The sequence below is a fragment of the Perognathus longimembris genome, chromosome 18 (genome assembly GCF_023159225.1).
Source record: "Perognathus longimembris pacificus isolate PPM17 chromosome 18, ASM2315922v1, whole genome shotgun sequence".
Classification (NCBI taxonomy): Eukaryota; Metazoa; Chordata; class Mammalia; order Rodentia; family Heteromyidae; genus Perognathus; species Perognathus longimembris.
In genome coordinates, this window is record NC_063178.1 from 22,753,395 (window position 1) to 22,772,772 (window position 19,378).

At 42.3% G+C, this 19,378-nt stretch overlaps 1 protein-coding gene across 4 annotated transcripts in view; it reads right to left on the reverse strand.

Annotated features, from left to right (window-relative positions):
• Arhgap12 (Rho GTPase activating protein 12) overlaps positions 1 to 11,977 on the reverse strand; it is a 101,233-nt gene extending 89,256 nt beyond the window's left edge. For all 4 annotated transcript variants that reach the window (XM_048367906.1, XM_048367905.1, XM_048367904.1 and 1 more), the window contains exon 1: positions 11,908 to 11,977. The gene's annotated coding sequence lies outside the window, so the exon portion shown is untranslated. The remainder of the gene's footprint in view (positions 1 to 11,907) is intronic.
• Positions 11,978 to 19,378: the final 7,401 nt, after the last annotated feature.

Below are 19,378 nucleotides of genomic sequence, written 5' to 3' on the forward strand. Positions count from 1 at the left end.
TAGAGAATATTGAAAACAGTAAAATTACACTGTATGATATTATAAAGATGAATATGTGATGCTCCACATTTGCTCAAGCTCACGAAATATATAATACCTAACATGAACTCTAATGTAAATTAATAGACTTTGGGTGATAACACAGCTTCACCAATTTTTAAAAATGTACCACTAGGGCTGGGAATATGGCTTAGTGGCAAGAGTGCTTGCCTCATATACATGAAGCCCTGGGTTCGATTCCCCAGCACCACGTATACAGAAAATGGCCAAGAGTGGCGCTGTGGCTCAAGTGGTAGAGTGCTAGCCTTGGGCAAAGAGAAGCCAGGGACAGTGCTCAGGCCCTGAGTCCAAGGCCCAGGACTGGCAAAAAAAAAAAAAAAAAAAAAAATGTACCACTAGGGAAGGGGATACTGATCATGAAGAAAGCTATCCATATGTGAGAACAAGAAGAATGGCTCTGTATTTTGCTCTCAATTTTGTTCTGAACCTCAAACAATAACAATAGGAGTGGGTAACAATGCTTGACAAGAAATGTACTCATTACCTTACTCATGTAACTGTAACCCCTCTGTATATCATCTTTACAACAAAACTAAATTAAATTAAAACAAAAAAGTAGTCCTTTAAAATATCAAACTCTAGCCAGATATAGTAGACATCTGTAGTCCCAGAATTTGGGGAGCTGAGGAAAAAGGATCATAAGTTCAAAACCAGCATGGGTTACAATAGTAATTCTGAGGTTATTATGGTGGACGTCCTAACAAGATTCTGTCTCAAAAAACCCAAATCAAATCCAAATCATTACTTCAGCTAAAGGAAATCTACAAAATACATAAGCATACACATGCAAAATTAAAACTAACAATATCTATGGTAAAAGATTTTTTAAAAACGGTGTTCTTCCCCCAAAGAACAAAAAGAAGAAAAAAGGTTAGCCCTCTCTCCAATTACTTCTATAAAACAGCAAAAAAAGAAAAGAAAAGGAGAAGGCAGATAAAGAATAGAAAATAAGTAAAATGTTTTTATTTGCAGATAACATAATCATGTATGTAAAAAATCCTAAGGGCTAGCAAAACTATTATTTAGAAAGGTCATATTATATACATGATATACATTTTTAAAAATCAAGTTTATTGCTATATAGTAGATACAAGAAAACAAAAATTAAAATTTAAAAATTTCAGACACAACCATATTAAATACAATGGAATAGAAAGACAAAAGGTAAGGCTGATATACTGAAAAATGCAAAACTCTACTGAAAGTCATTTTAAAAGACTTAATTAGATCTCCTTTGTACAACTACTTAAAGGTAAACACAAAAAACAACTTAAAATGGAAACATCTGGGTGTGGACAAAACTGTCTAGTACTTAGGAGATTTAAGTAGGACACCTTTTATTTGAGGCCAGTTTAGGCAACATAGGAATGCCTTTGGGAGTGTAGGGGAAGCACAGAAATGGAGGGACAAGGAGCAAACAATGCAGCAATGGTACTCCCTAGACACTATGAATGAACTATAGTATAGAACTTGTGGGTGGGGAGGGAAGGGAAAAACTAGAAGAGAGCAAGGGAAGGCGTGACAATATCCAAAAAGAAATATACTTTTTACCTGGCTTATGTACCTGTAATCCCTCTGTATATCACCCTGTATAATAACTTAAAATTGGGCTGGGAATATGGCCTAGTGGTAGAGTACTCGCCTCGCATACATGAAGCCCTGGGTTTGGTTCGTCAGCACCACATATATAGAAAAAGCCAGAAGTGGCGCTGTGGCTCAAGTGGTAGAGTGCTAGCCTTGAGCAAAAGAAGCTCAGGGACAGTGCCCAGGCTGAGTTCAATCCCAGGACTGGCCAAAAATAAAAAAAATAGAGGAAAGGAGGAAAGAGAGAGTGAAAGAAGGGGTGAGAATGGTTGGAACATACTACAAAAATATGTGGAAATGTTGCCATGAAATCACTCCATGGATAACTAATGTAAGCAAATTTTAAAAAGAATAAATGTAGTTTTCTTACAATTATGAATTTGAAACAAACTCACTATTGGTAAGATGTCAATTCTCACACCACCCATTTATAAGTTCACTGCAATCCAAACCAACATTCCAAAAGGTTTTGAGGCGGTGTTTTGTCCTAAACCTAAAACGGTTTGTTTTGTTCTTGTTTGTTTGTTTCGTTTTTGTTTGTTTGTTTTTTGCTGAATGGAGATCCAAGTAGGGACCTTGTGAATGCTAGGCAAATGCTCTACCACTGAAGCTATACCCTCAGCCCCAGAAGACTTAGACTTCATTCAAAAACACAAGGAAGAAACTGACAAGGTAACTCTAAAATCTAGAAAAGAACCTAGGATAACTTAAAAAACAAACAAACAAACAAACAAACAAACAAACAGTTATGTAATCCTAGCCTGTGAGCCAGAGCCAGAGGCAGAAGCAGGAGGGTTACAAATTCAAGGCCAGCCTGTGCAAAACAGCCAAAGCAGGTCCTAAGGCTACCCCCACAAAAAGACAGCTGCTAAGTCACCTGGTGGCAAGAAGTAGTATAAGGCTACCGTAATCAAGGTCATGTAGAACAGACACAAATATATACAAAAACAAAACACAACTTGGAGTACAGGAATAGGTCCATGATGTGTGTTCAATTAATTTTCAACAAAGGTGACAAAGCAGTTCAATTGGGCAAGGATAAACTTTTCAAACTGTGAACAACTTTGCCAGACATATCTGGGAGGGAGAAAAGACTTCATTCATTACCACATATCATATACAACAAATCATTCAAAACTGATCGTACACTTAAATATATAAGACCTAAGTATAACTTCTAGAGGCACATGGAAAATATCAGTGGCTATTAGACTAGCAGAGATGTCTTTTCTTCCCCCTTCCCTTCCTATTTATTTATGTTTGTTTGTTACAAAGTCTCACTACAGACCCAGTTTAGCTTGAAACTTGAGTCCTCTGACTTCCACTCCCAAATACTGAGATTACAGGAATGCACCTTCACACAGCTTTGACCAAAGTTTCTTGCAAACACAAAAAGCATGTGGGCAAAAAACGGATTCCATCAAAATTGAAAGGTTTTCTTCACAGAATTCCTCCTGGTCTCCCTCAATGTGTGGCAAGGTGTTTAGCACTGAGGCAGCAACCGTGACCATAGAAAGGCAGAAGTGAAGAAGATGTCAGCTGCTCTCAAACTAGCCAAATATACTTTGTCACTTTGAAAATAACATGTTTAAACTGGGAGAGAGGGCTGGAAGGGGACCTTGTCCAAAAAGAAATGTACTCTTGACTTATGTAACTGCAACCTCTCTGTACATCACCTTTATAATAACAAGAAAAAATTTAAAAAGGAAATGGCCCTGTGGCTCAGTATTAGAGCACTAGCCTTGAGCAAAAGAACTCAGGGACAGTACCCAGGCCCACAACTGACAAAGAAAAATAATTTAAAAACAGAAGGGAAAAATAAGTGAATAAATGAAATAAATGTCTAAATTAATCCTTTATCTAATCACCAAGACTTTATTTGAAGCCAGATGTCCATAGCATAAGGTTGTTACAACCACTTCATGGACTTAAAGCAGTGTGTCTTAGCCAGAATTCACAGGTACAGAAAATAAAAGGTTCTTCTTTCTAGGCTGAATACATCAATTGTGTTTATATTCTACCACCTTCAGAGGTCATAATCCCCAACATCAAATGCTTCTACCAGGAAACAACTGGTTCCACTGTGCTGGAAGCCGAGGCCTCTGGTTGGCTGGCCACTGAAAAGACACCATTAAGAAACTAAACAGTGTTACTGAAGACTTGGAGCATATGCTTGTAAAAACTGATTTTTTTTTAACTCTTATCTAGAATAGAATATATAAAGAACTTGTTACAAGTTAACAAGATGACAAGTAGCCTAATAAAAAGCAAAAGATTTAAACAGAGACTTTTCCAAAGAATTTCTACTAATAGAAAATGAACTTGGGGCTGGGAATATGGCTTTGTGGTAAAGTGCTCGCCTCATATACATGAAGCCCTAGGTTCAATTCCCCAGCATCACATATATAGCAAAAGCCAGAAGGGGCGCTGTGGCTCAGGTGGCAGAGTGCTAGCCTTGAGCAAAAACAAGCCAGGGACAATGCTCAGGCCCTGAGTTCAAGGCCCAGGACTGGCAAAAAAAAAAGAAAGAAAGAAAATGAACTTATTGAAGGACCACAAGTGGAGATTTGGTAAGTGTTACAGCCTTGAAGGGGGGGGGGGGGAGGACCAATTTTGGTCAGAAAAATAAAAATTAAAAAATAAAAAGAAGAAATACCCCTACATCAACTGGAATACCTGAGAGTAATCATACTACAGTTTCTGGGGATTACAGAGGATGGGGATGTGAAAGTACAACCCACTGGAGAATAATGTATGCAAGTGTCTGAAAGTTAAAATGCGCCTCTATTATGTGACCCAAGGATTCTATTCTTAGGTGCTTATGCAACAAAATTATCCTTTCACACAAGGACAGCAGGCTTATTTGTAACAACTAGGAGCAACTCAAATGTCAATAAACAGACAAATAGATAAAATAATTGCTACATACCCAGATAGGACCTAGCAATGAAAAGAAATGACCTACTAAAACACAAAAGGAGGAAGGAAAATCGCAAAATAATTCTGCTGAGATAAAACTTAAGAAAGTACATAAGGGCCCATCTGTATAAAATTATAAAAACTGCACACTAAATTATAGGGACAGCAAGCAGATAACTAGCTGCCAAAGATCAAGAGAAACAAACGACAAAGGAACTCAAGGAAATTTGGGGAGAGTGATGGATATGATCTTTATCTTGATAATCGACATTTTCTGTATTAGTTTTCCATTAGATAACGAAACATCTGACGCTGAATACTTCATAAAGAGGCTTATTTAGCTCATAATTATAAACCATCTGCTAAACTCAGGGGAGGGCTTTATAGCAAATTGCTTCACAAAGGCAGGGGCAAGAATGCAAAGAAGCTTGGGGCTGGGGATATGGCCTAGTGGCAAGAGCACTTGCCTCGCATACTTGAAGCCCTTGGTTCGATTCCCCAGCACCACATATACAGAAAATGGCCAGAAGTGGCGCTGTGACTCAAGTGGCAGAGTGCTAGCCTTGAGCAAAAAGAAGCCTGGGACAGTGCTCAGGCCCTGAGTCCAAGGCCCAGGACTGGCAAAAAAAAAAAAAAAAAAGAATGCGAAGAAGCAATCACATGGCAAAACTGGAAGCTAAAGCATCATGGGAGACATCAGGCATGCTCAACTTTCTTGCAAAAACCTCTCAGGCCCTATGAGAATTTAATCAATTCCTTCCAAAGGCAGCCCCTCTAAGGACCTAGTAACTTCCTACTAGGTGCCACCTCTTAGAAGACTCCATATCACCTTCCAACACCACCACAGCGAGGACCAAACTCCAATGCAGGAACCCTGTGGACACACTCAAATCCCATATTCAAACCACAGTATGTTCACAAGAACATACATATATGTCCACGCTCATCAAACTGTACTCATATGTAGAGGTTATTTTGCAGCAAAATACCTCAATATACTGTTAAACAAAACTCTTAATAATGCAAATTAAAACCACAAGTATCACCACCAATTTATCAAAATGATTTTAAGAAATACAAAAAAAAAGTGAGTATTTTTTTCATGTTAAGAATACGAACAACCTGACCTAGAGAAGGGAAAGAAAAACAGGGCGTAAGCTATCACAAGAAATGTACACACTGTCCTACTATGTAACTGTACCCTTTTTGCATAACACCTTGTCAAAAAAATTTGTGTTCAATTAATAATTAAATTAAAAAAAAAAGAATACCAACAAAGCCAACTCACATTCATTACAGGTAGGAATGTAAAAATAGTATTGCCATTCTGGAAAACAATCTGGCAGATTCTAACAAAGTTAGACACTTACTACAACATACCAATCTCCTTTCTGGGTATTTATCCAAGAGATGTAGAAATGAAAGACCTTATATGAACATTCATAATAGTCACCAATTGTAAATAACTCAGGCATATCAACTCGTGAATGCCTAAACTATGGTATATTCCTCTGCATAACATCAAGTACAAACTTCAGGAGTCTTGTGAGAAAAAAAAAAGAAAATGTGAACAAAGTACTTAAAGCATGATAGTATTACAATGATCATTGCTTATTCAAGGAAGTAAAAGTTGTGTTAGTAGAAAAATAACGTGGCCTTCTCTGACTTGTTTCACTAAGAGTAATACTTCTGAGGTTCATCCTTCTTGTTTTACGTATCTGTTGCTCATTTCTATTATTGAGTGTCCATATATTTTAGTGTATGGATAACATATCTAAATAAAATGGAAATTTTTCTACAAACCATTTTCAGCCAAGTTTCAAAGGTATCACTTAGCTCATAACATACTCTAATTTGTGCTGGAGAACAGAAAAGGCCCAGAATTCAGGGTCGGTCAGAGGCTCTGCATTTATCAGTTCTCAGACCCTGGGCACCTTATCAGTCAAACAAATGAAACAATATAAACCTCAAAAGATCCTTGTGAGAACAGAAAAAGAACTTTTAAAACTGTAAAGCTGGGCTCAGAGTAACAATTTTCATCACTGTATACTCTAGGAAGCAAAAACTTTTGAGTAGAAAATACTGATAAGTAATCGTTTATGAAATTAAACCCACCTCAAATATCTTGTCTCTGTATCTGGGTAGCCTAAACACATGTCATTTGAACAATGAGCCTCATATTTTTCCATCAGCAAAATGGAGCTTAATAGTGGTACATACCACACATTAGAATGATTAAATAGTAAATATGCATAAAATTCTTCATATAGTAAGCATTCTGTAAGTTTTAGGTCTGATGGCAAAATACTATTTATTATCCTATCAGACCTAATTCTAGCCTACCCATCTGAGCTGCAGTAGATAAGCCATTCATGATGTAGATCCCTGATTCACATGTTCTTAGTGAGCAATGGCACCATTTAAACAAAATCTTTAAACAAAAAAAAAGAAAGACTAGTTCAGAAGAGTTTAATAAGTTTAATTACTACAAAGTTTAATAAGTTTAATTACTACAAAGATAGTCCAGAGAGTTTCCATATACCTAGAACTTAGCTTCCCATTATTAATCTTATAGTAGTGTGGCATATTTGTCATATGCAATCAAACAGCAGTGATACTTAACGATGTCCATAATTTGTTCCAATTTCAGCAGTTTTTTCCATCTTTTTCTGTTCTAGGATTTATTCAGTGTACATCTGATAGACATGCCCTTGACAGCTTTGAAACCTCTAGTACTAGGTTCCCCAGATATTCTAATGACAAGTTAAATATGAGGTGGAGCCCAAGGATTATTACTGTTGGGATAACTGAAAAATACATTGACAACAGCTATGGTCTAGATTTTAGGCTCAGATATGTTGCACAATGGCAACGAATAGGTTGCCACTAGCCATGGGCCAAATGCTTCTAGTCTCAATTTTAGACTCAGTTCTCTTGTTCAATACAATAGCCATTAGTTAATGTAGCTACTGAAAAGTTGAAATGTGGGTGGCATAAACTGAAATGTGCAGGAAGTGTAAAATATGTGTAAAAATACGTTCAAAAGTCCAAAAGAAGGGGCTAGGAATATGGCCTAGTGGCAAGAGTGCTTGCCTCGTATATATGAGGCCCTGGGTTCGATTCCTCAGCACCACATATACAGAAAATGGCCAGAAGTGGTGCTGTGGCTCAAGTGGCAGAGTGCTAGCCTTGGGCAAAAAAGAAGCCAGGGACAGTGCTCAGGCCCTGAGTTCACAGCCTAGGACTGGCCAAAAAAAAAAAAAAGTCCAAAAGAAGAACATAATCTTCATGTTGATTGCATGTTAAAATAATTTGAACATACTGAGTTAAACAAATTTATTTCAGTTGATTTTTCTCACTTGTTTGCTTTAAATGAGTACTGGAAGCCTTAGAATTACAAGGTATCTGGCCTTACATTTCTGAGACAGCAGTGGGCTGTGCTCTAGGCAGAAGAACAGCACCCAAAGATCTGGGAAACTTGTTAGAAGTGCAGGTGATTTCATGCACCTTAAAGCTTGAGAAGCTCTAGATTTTCAACAGAGACAAGCTTAGAAACAACATTTGGCAGTTCACTTTAAATATAAAGCAAATCAACTGCAAAATCAAACTAGAGCCTACTAGTTGTCAATGAAAATAAGAGGAAAAATGACTGGGTCACAGCAAAGCCATCTACTTATAAAGGTTCTGACATCAGTAGACAGGTTAACTGAAAAGGCACAAGGATGCTGGCAGACAGGTCCTCCATTAAGAATGATATAAGATACGAGGATGCTATGTGTTACCATTATATCTTTTCCTATGTGATTCATGCTACAAAATTGCACTTATTTATGATAACTAAAATGACTGGGCAAAGGGTGTGCCTTGATGGTAAAGCGCTTGCCCAGAACTGCAAGACTGGAGATTAATCTCCAGCACCAGGAGCAGGAGAATATCCTCACATATAAAATTGTTAAAATATAGAATAAAAGTTTTAATTTTTCTTTCCCACTATTTATTGTAAAATTACAAGGCATGTGTTTTCTGAAAAGTGCAACATCAGTACCACTTAACTTCACAGGTCATGACTATTGGCTCACTGTGTTATTTTAGTCAATTTAAATTTATTACCCTTGTTAGAGTGATAAGGTCTTCAACACATGTATACTTTTCTAGTTCATTTCATGGTCTGTGTATGGCACATTCATCCTTGATAATCATTCTTATTGGATTAATCAACAGAAAAACTATTGAGGGCTGGGACTGTGGCTTAGTGGTAGAGTGCTTGCCTAGCATGCATGAAGCCCTGGGTTCGATTCCTCAGTACCACATAAACAGAAAAAGCTGGAAGTGGTGCTGTGGTTCAAGTGGTAGGGTGCTAACCTTGAGCAAAAGAAGCTCAGGGACATTGCCCAGGCCCTGAGGTCAAGTCCCAGGCCTGGCTCAAAAAAAACATAAATGCTATTGAGGACTGGGAATGTAACTTAGTGGTAGAGTGCTTGCCCAGCATGCATGAAGCTCTGGGTTCAATTCCTCAGTACCACATAAACAGAAAAAGCCAGAAGCCAGAAGAAGCACTGTGGCTTAAGTGGTAAGACTTCTAGCCTTGAGCAAAAAGCAGCTCAGGGACAGTGCCCAGGCTCTGAGTTCAAGGACTAGCAAAAAGAAAAAAAAAATGCTATTGAGTATGAAAAGCAATAAACTAGATTATTTATCTTTTCTCTCAATAATCCCATCTGCAAATCTAAAATTTTTTACTTAAATTGGTAAAGCTTGTTTTTTTGTCAGTTTACTGAAAAGTCACTGTGCAGATATTTTCTAATTAATGAAAGAAAAGTCAAATGATTAGGTACAAACAATATACTGCTTTCATATATATATGTATGTGTGTGTGTGTTTATTTGTGGCTTTCAAATGTTTATAGTAAAAAAGAAAGAAGGGCACTGGTGGCTCATGCCCGTAAGCTTACCTACTGAAGAGGCTGAGATCTGAGGATCAAGGTTCGAAGCTAGCCTGGGCAGGGAAGTCCACTGAGATTCTTATCTCCAATTAACCACCAGAAAACCAGAAGTGGCACTATGGTTCAAACTGGTGGAGTACTAGCCATGACCAAAAAGGCAGCACCTACCTTGATATATGACTGTTGGGGGGGGGGGAGGGGGAGAGACAGTAGAGACCAGGTCTGCAAAATAACAAACTTCTTTTCAAATGGTATTTCCACATGTTTGGGTCAGCGACTTTACATTATGTAAAACCAAACAACTACTAAACAAACATAAAAAGGTCTAGAATAGACCTATCAGTGGATTACAATAGTTCAGCAGCTATGTACACATGATTATATAAGAAGAGGATAAGCAGAAAGAACTCCAAGAGAAGGACACAGGAAGATTCTATTTCCTTTGGCTTACCCTACGTGGTTGCTGTATATGATTTTGGTACACTAGATATTGTATATATGCCTACCTGAACTAGGGAAGGGAAAGAAAAATGAGGGTGTAACAAATATGACAAGAAATGTACTCACTACCTTATTGCGTAACTGTACCCCCTCTGCACATCACCTTGTCAATAAAATAAAATTTTAAAAAGGCAGCACCCAGGCTCCAGAGTACAAGCCTGACAACCAACAACAACAACAAAGTACTAATGATTATATATCATAACTCATTAAAGTGGTGGCATATTGAGAATCAAGGAGCAACATCCCACTATCCCACTTGTTTTTACCTGTTTTTGAAAAATATTACTGTGGTTTGTCTCTAGTTACTTTAATTCTGACTTTTTTTATTATCACTTAAGTCGTTGTACAAAGGAGTCAATGAGCTTTCCTAAGAGTCAAGACACACATAAACAACCTGTTACCACTCACTTAATTTCTTATCGGCATTTTCCCAACAAAGAAACCCCTGCAGAACATCGGTAACTATGTTTCCAGTTTGACTAATTCTTCAGGTAGCTGGGCTCACTACCTGCCCTTAGGGCTCTCAAAGGCCAGCTCAGAAACGTTTCCAAGGGAGTGTGAAAGAGAAAAAAAAAAATAACAGCAGCCAGACTGTCTTACTCATAAAGAGCAGGGAAGAAAAGTAGGGAATATGAACAAATATCTCTAGGGCATCGTTTCTCAACTTTCAAGTGTGGACCAGGCGATGCTAAGAGCTACATACTTCTGAATGATTTTTTTTTCTTTCGTTGCAACATCTAGTCTTCCAAGGTCTCACCTCTGGAAGCTGGAGGCAGAATCTGAACTAGAACTCAAGGCTCCCGCCTCCGGGTTGACCTCTCCTGAAGAACGCGTGCCTCAGTGGTCAAGAAAATCTACTTCCGCATGTCATCACGAACCATAAAGCAATACACAACCAAGCCTAGGGTGCTGCTTAAAAAACAACAACAACAACAAAACACTACCTTACAGACCACACCACCACCGCCTTTGGAATGAATGACACAACTTTCTGGACCAAGGTATTCTTTCCGACATTTCCAGCTGGAACCTCTGGGAAAAGCATTTTAACTTGCTGCTCCAGGCGAAGGGAACACCACAGCACCGGCCTGGAAGAGCGAAGGGCGTGCCTTTCTCTCTAATAACCACCCTGTGGCCATGTCTGCTCCGCCCGAGGGTCTGCGTGCGGTGCACCGACACGACGCGACACGTCCAAGGGACAGTCACCCCGGGAAGGCAGATCTGCGGATGGGAAGAGGGGACGGTGCTGGGGGGCGGGGGGGAAGGCGGGTTAAATTCAAGGTCTCGGGAGGAGATTCCGCCAGGCTGGGCTGGAGGGGCAGCAAACCTCCATGCATTAGGGGCGGGGCCCGTCGGAAGACTGCGGAGAGGAAAGTGCCCCGCTCCAGGGCAAGAGCCCTCCCGGCCAGGCCCCCCGAGGGGGGGGGGGTCTCCCGCGGGGGCCCAGGAGGGAGGCCCTCCAGAGAGGACGGCACCTGCTCGGCCTTTCACCTACCCCACACACACTCACGCACACGCACACCCTGCCACCCTCCCTCCCGGGGGCGGGGCGGCCGCTGCCCTCACACAGGAAGTCAGGAAACCCAGGGGGCCAAGAAGCCACAAGTTCGGGGCCCTTGAGAGCGCGGGGTGGCCCCCGGCGGCCGGCGGGAGGGCAGCGCCGCCCCCTCCCCGCGCCCGCCGGCCCCGGCGCGGACCCTCCTCCCACCACCCCCCCGGGGCGCCCCGGACGCCCCTCGCGCGCGCCCGCCGCCGGCGCCGCCGCCCCCCGCACACGCCCCCGCCCCCACCCCCAGCTCCGCTGCCCGGCGCGGGGCGCAGCCCGAGCCCTCGAGCGCCTTTGTGCGGCGCCCGGCCGGCCGCCCCGGGTCCGCGAGGGGCCCGGCCCTCAGCCGCCTTACCGGAGGCAGGCCCCGGGGCCTGGAGGCGGGCCGCGCTCCCTGCTCGCGGCCGCGGAGAGCGCCCACCCGGCGGCCGCCGCAGCGCAGCGCAGCGCAGCGCAGCCCGGCGTCCCCGCAGGCTGGTCTCCGAGGGAGGGTAAGTTCCCGGGCACGTCGGAGCGCGCCGGCGCGGGGGCGGGGCGGGCGCCGGCGGGGGGCGGGGCGGGGCCGGGGTCACGTGGCCGGCGGCGGGGAGGGAGGCTCACGTGACGGCCGGGGTGGGCGCGGGGGCGGGGCGGCCGCGTGGGGCTCGCCGAGGGGGCGGGGCCGGGGAGCGGCCGCGGGAGGACGGCGGGAGTCGCTGGGGGGGGACTCGGAGGCTGCGTGGGCGCCCGCACCTCGTAAACACCGAGTGGGAAGTGTGGGGAAAACGCCGGCAGGGGAACCGACGGAGGACGGGGCTGCCCGCGACGGAGCCCGGGAAGGGGCCCTCGGGGCCCGGGCTCGTCGGCCCCACGCCTCCCCCCCCCCCCGGGAGGCTGGGAGCGGCGGCGAGCCGCGGGCTGGGGTTGGGCCCCGGGGCCCGACCTGCTGTGCACCCTCGGGGCCGGCCGGCTCCTCCCCGCGGCCGGGGCCGCCCTCCTGAGCCCCCCCGGGGGTGGGGGGGGTGGGCCCGCGCTGACACGCCCGGCCCGGCCCGCCCCTCCCCCAGCCCGGAAGTCACAGGTGTGGAAGGTGTGGCCGGGCGGTCGTGGCACCCACCGGGCCCCGCGTGGAGCGAGCGAAGAGCTGTGACCTCTGCCTGCCGCGAGCTGCCGCTTCACCCCCCGCATTTCAACCATCAGGTGACAACGGTGACTTAGAACCTAATTCCTCTCGCTCTCAACTGTGCTTACAAGGAAAAAAACAACACATCCACTCAGGACAGCCATCAGAAATCATTGTTGATGGGGTTGATTTTGAGGCCCGGATGAAAAATTAATACAGATCAGAAAGGGGGGCCCCGGGGGTGGGGAAGCGCAGGATTTAAGAGGCACCCCTTGGACATGGCTCTTCTCTGTGCTTTGTCACTTACTTAAAAAGGCCACAGTGCCTGACTTCCTTTTCACAATCGAAACTTCCAATTGTTCTTTAAAGGATGTTAAAAAGAAAAAAGATGCCACTGAGCTGTTCACCAGGCTTTGAAAGTTGTAAACTGTGGCTTAGAACCTTACTGACTAATGGAGGCTAACGTTTTAAGATATCCTACTCTAAGATGCTTAAAGTGATTTTTTTTTTTTTAAATAACCTTCAAAGTAGGGCACCCGTGGCTCAGCTCACTTGTAATCCTAGCTACTCTGGAGAGTGAGATCTGAGGATCTTAGGCTGGCCAGGCCAGAACAGCCCACAACATTCTCATCTCCCAACTCATCAGCAGAAAGTAGTAAATGGAGGTGTGACTCTCAAAGTGGTAGAGCCACAGCTTTTAGCAAAAATAAAAAGAAAGTTAAGGGATATAGCCCTCAGGCTCTGAGTTCCAGTACCAGCACAAAAACAACCTTGAGACTATAGTATACTCTTACACTTAACCCACTCCCTTTCCTTGGCTTTCACCATCCTTCCTGTCTCCCTCTGTTTTTGATATGTTCCCTTTTCCATGCCTTTGTCCAACATATACAAGTGTGCCTTTGTTCAGCCTACAGAGTATTGCTCTTGTATGCTTCTGAAGCTGTTTTCCATAGAATCCTCTGCAATCTCTTTCTAAAATCAAAACGAGGACAGCCTGCAAAAAGGAAACCATTCCCTGATAAGAATGTGCTGATAACCTTCCCTTCCCTACTCCCCAAACCTGAATTGGGCACCCTTAGTTTCTGCAAGCCATAGAACCCAACAGTTTGCATACACTTGCAAATCTGCTTGTAACTCCACTTCCTATTTCACAACCTAATCTCAGATGATACCACAATGTCCACAGTATGCTGATCACTACCAACAGCAGATGGAGTCAGATAAAAAGAGCTCTCTTGCTAGTGTGTGTTTTAAAAGGACCTGATGGAGAGTTACGAAATCATATGCAACATTGCCTCTAGTTAGTTTTTAAATAACACTTGTAGCATATGTCTGGCGCCCATGCTCAAGATCTCAACAGATCATTTTCAGGATTTTGACATTTTAACTGGCTTCTTAGGAAGTAGCAGAGTTCCAACATGTAGAACTTAAATGTAAGTTTCACACTAGGCCGAGGTTTTAGTCTGATCTGTTTGTGTAATATATTGCAAGTTCCTAAAAGCTCTTGGCACACCTTAAATGTATAAGAAGTTCTTTTGCATGTATTTTTCGGTGAAAATGAATTCTGAATTGCTGAATTAAACTTGTCCTAGTTTCTTCCAATTCTTTAATAGGTAACCTACTTTCATTGTATATTTATTCCTCACTGAAAAGACTTAAATTATGTCTGGCATCACGACTTTGGCTGTGCTATCAGGAAACAGGAATTTGGCAGTATTTATCAAAATTACAAATGCATCTATACTTGGAACCTCGAATTTCACTTCTAGGGATGTATCCCAAAGATATAGTTCCACGCATAAGATAAGGTATTTCTGATAGTGCCATTGTTTTGAGTCAGTGTTTCCCCCAGTGGTCATTGTTTTAAAGGCTTAGTCCCCTGGGTGGTCACACGGGGATACGGGATATGGTGCAACCTTTGAGAGGTGGAACCCGGTAGAAGGTGTTTAGGTCATTGGGAACATGCGCCTTCGAAGAAATTGTGGGACCCCAGTTCCCTTATCTGTCTCATCTTGGCCATGAGGTGAACAGTTTCGCTCCATCATGTATTCCTACTACAATATGCATCCTGAGTGCAATTCTTACCCAACAGGACCCATGAATCGAGGGTAGAATCCAAAAAACCTGTTAGGTTTTTAAAGTAGGTAGCCAGTAAAGGAGAACGGCAGGCGGTATCCAGCAGGAGAGAAAAGTTTATTACCCTGGCCCGTGGCAGACATGATGCAAAGCCAGAGAGAAGGGGCGACCCCTGCCGATCCTGCCTTATCTAGGGCAGGGGCAGGGCGTGTGGCCAGGTGGATTAGGATGAGACCCCAGGGAAGGGGGAGGTAACTGCCTCCAGGTCTGCTGGTTACCCAGATGACTGAGTGGAAACATAACCAGGTTGGGCGCATCTGTGTGGGGCCCTCCGAGTCGACCTTACACCTGTGAGCCAAAGTAAAGCTTTGCCAACTTCATTGTCTCTGGTATTTTGTTAGTGGAAAAGAAACACATATAGTATTATTGAAAATAGTAAAATACTGGAACAACCGAAATCAGTAGGACACTTGTTTAATGCTGATAGAGATAAACATTGAGTTAGACAGCTGTTAACAAGGAAAATCAGAAAGGAAGTTCCCTTTTTCTTCTTTTTCCTTTTGTCAGTTGTGAGTCTTTAACTCAGGACCAGGGCACTCTCCCTGAGCTCTTTGCTCAAGGCTAGCGCTCTACCACTTTGAGCCACAGTGACACTTCAAGTCCTTTGTTTCTTTCATTGTGTCATCCTGTCACTGAGCTGTTTTTCTCAAGGCTAGCATTCTACCTTTTAGGCCACGAGTTCCACTTCCAGCTTTTTGATGGTTAATTGGAGATAAGAGTCTCACAGACTGTCCTGCCCAGGGGAACCTTTTGAATAGTTAGACTTACAGGTGTGGGCCACCAGCACCTGACTGAATTCTTTATATTTTAATACTAAGCTTTCTACAGTTCCTTTCAGTAAAAGAGTGGAAAAAAATGCAGCTTCTGTATATGTTAAACTAGGACAGACTTAACTGTTTGTGTATTTATACTCAGTAGATGGAATGTACGGCAGATGGACTTTTCAGTGCATTCATAGTTAAACTTCTTAATGTTCCAACTATGAGAATAATTTATTCAAAACATTACTTTAAAATATTTAAATTGATGTGGTATCTTTATTTTATAATTAAAACATTCAAATTCCACCTATTTTAAGTTTCCTTGATTAGAATAATTATATCAGACAAACTAGTACATATGTCACGCAAACTTAAAAATCTTTTTAAAAGTGACTTAATTTGCTTAAGAACAAATAATCCCTATTTCCGACTGTTAATAGTTTAAGTCCAGATACCACAGCTAGTTGGAGGCTTAGTATGTATCTTACCAAATGTCTGTGGCTATTTATTTACTTATTTATATGTGGTTATTTATGTGCTTTTTTTTTTTTTTTGCAGTGCTAGAGAATTCCACCCAGGGCCTCACACATGCTAGGCAAGTGCTCTAATGCTAAGCCCCAGATTCTGTAAATTTTCAAAAGTAATTTTCTTATAGTAGGTCCTAAACAAGTTTTAAGGATTTTGGATCCTCTGTTTTAAACTATAAAACGAGAATTTCACACAACATTGTTTTGTGTGGTAATTAAAGTCAAGAAAAATATATGTTGGAAAAAACACACATTAAAGACATGTCCCTGTGAGCATCTGTGCACTCCCCCACTTTGTAATGTCAGTGGCCTCCTGCTTCCAGGGGCTGCATACATGCCCTGCAAATGATTTTGCCTTATATCTTTCACTCTCTGATAATACTTTTTTTTTATGTTGCCAGTCGTGGTGCTTGGACTCAGGGCCTGAGCACTGTCCCTGGCTTCCTTTTTGCTCACAGTTAGCACTCTACCACTTGAGCCACAGTGCCTACTTCCGGCTTTTTCTGTTTATGTGGTGCCGAGGAATCGAACCCAGGGCTTCACTCTACCACTAAGCCATATTCCCAGCCCCCTTTGATAATACTTATGTGTGCTTAATTTCCAGAAGTTTCGAAGGGAATTATGATCACAACTGCAGTAGTGGTCAAGTTTACAGAACAGCGTCGCTCTAAAGATGATTAATATTTCCTTATGAAATTTCACTGTTTTTACTATGTAAATTCACATGATCTGCTTTGTAAATTGAAACCTGGAACTTGTTTCCAAACTTACATAGTCTGGCCTGCCAAATATAAGAAAATTAGGATCCGATATGGTAGCACACACCTGTAATCCTAGCACTCAGGCTAAGGCAGAAGGATCATGAATTTGAGGCCAGCCTGAGCTGTATAGCAACTTCTAGGCCACCCCAGGCTACATGGTATGACCCTGTCTGAGAGAGAGAGAATGAGAATTAGTAATTGGCTTTCAAATGTATGTGATCAGCCAATCAATAGTACATATATAATTAAAATATATGATAAAGTATAATTAAAATTATTCTGGTCATAGTCTGTAAATTAAAAATGAACTGAGATTACATCTCTCAGATAAAACCATTAGACAAGAATCAAAAAGTCATCATGTAAGCCTACACTGCACATAAAACATTTATTATTTGTCACTTTGGGGTCAAAGTAGTACAACGTTTCTATTTGAATCAGCTAAAATGGAAATCATCTGTGAGACTCTTATCTCCCACTGACCACCAGAAAGCCAGAAGTGGCACTGTGCCTCCAAGTGCCTTGAGCCAAAGAGCTCAGGGACAGCACCTTGGCCCTGAGTTTAAGCCTCATGCCTGTCAAAAATAAGTAAATAAATGCAAAATAAAATCCTTATGATTGGCCTACCACAATGGGTAGAGCTTGAAATGAATAACATATCTCAGCACATTCTTATCAGGTCACAATTTCCTTTGTTGCTATCTGCCTTTGGTTTGGTTTTAGAAAGCAATCATAACGGGAATGTATAGGAAAAAGACTCAGGAGGTGTCAGTGAAATTACTCTCAGAAGCAAAAGTGGGTAAATGGTGGTCAATAAATGATAAAGCTGAAATTCTATGGGGATTTTTTTTCAACTAATAAGAGGATAATTTGGTAGAAAGTAGTGGAAGAGCAACTTTTTTACAGACTTACACAGATCAGAGATGAGAATATACTCCTTTCATAATCTGGGTTCCTCCTGAAGCTGACTTTGAGGCACGAATTAGAATGCAAGACATTTTTCTGAAATGAGGAAAAGAGGTGGCAAGTAGGCAGTCAATAAGAGATGCATAATTAAGCCATCCAGAACAACTAGAGCTAATCCTGTGAACAGAAAATAATTTTGCTTCTTTTTTTTTTTTTTTTGCCAGTCCTGGGCCTTGGACTCAGGGCCTGAGCACTGTCCCTGGCTTCTTCCCGCTCAAGGCTAGCACTCTGCCACTTGAGCCACAGCGCCGCTTCTGGCCGTTTTCTGTATATGTGGTGCTGGGGAATCGAACCTAGGGCCTCGTGTATCCGAGGCAGGCACTCTTGCCACTAGGCTATATCCCCAGCCCCTGCTTCTATTTTTAAACAAAAAATATAGCAGTCTAAGGTCAAATATCAATTTGACTTTGTGGGATGTTCAATATATAGTATGGAGTGGAACCAGTATCCTAGAGATGCTAAATGACTCCTTCAACTTCACAATAAACTCTACTAGTATATTTTTTCCAGTACTAGGACTTGAACCCAGAGCCTAATCGCTGTTTCTGAGCTTTTTCACTCAATGCTGTCATTCTACCACTTGAGTCACTGTTCCACTTCTTGCTTTTTGCTGGTTAATTTGAGAAAAGAGTCTCATAGACTTTTCTGCCTACGCTGATTTCAAACCTCAGTCCTCAGATCCCAGCCTCTTGGGTAGTTTGATTACAAGTATCAGCCACCAGAGCCTGGCATTCCTCTGAAACTTTTAGCTGAAGATGTGAGATTTGTACTGTATGCAATGTACATACCTCCACTCCACCCTTATACTTGAGTATAATCATGGTTTGAGGAATCAATCTCAAGGAACTTTCTTAGTTCTATACTTAGAAAAAAACAGAATGATACTTTAAAAATTAGAAAAAAAAAATTAGAGCTGGGTGTGGTAATCCCAGAAGTCTAAGACAGGAATATCACAAGTTCAAGACCAGCCTGCTCTACAAAGAGAGACTGTCTCTGTCTCAAAAAGGAAGTAAAGAAATTTAAAAATATACACTGTTACCTTTATTGCTACATAAAACAAAGTTTTGTCATCAATTCAGTTGTGATAATACAGCTACAAAACTAAGTCCCACTATCGAACTATAGTTATCACCAAAAAGTAACAAAAGAAGGAAAATAAAACGAGTCAAAGGTTGGCACTCAAATGGAACAGAGTTCACGCACAAAACTTGTGCTTAATTCACAGTAAGTAGAACTCATTTGGCTCCTCCATCACCCCATCCACTCTCCACCCCTCTGTCCTGCTGTGTGTCCTGAAGGCTCATTATTAGGAATTCTATGAACTAGGTTTCCTTGCCCAGTGGCTTTTCACTGGGAGGCATTGTCAGGAGACAGAGGTAAGAGGACGGAGGAATTAGGTATTTATCTCCCTGCCCTGCCAAGGTCCTAGAAATAGCTGCTTGCCTTCACAAAAGCAGCTGCTTCCCACTGGGTGGTCCCTCCAGGCTCTCCAGCACGGTTCACTCCTCCACCCAAAGGTATGGAAGTGGAAATGGTCCCTTTGTTTCCCTTAACCTTGCTCACCCCTCTGTTA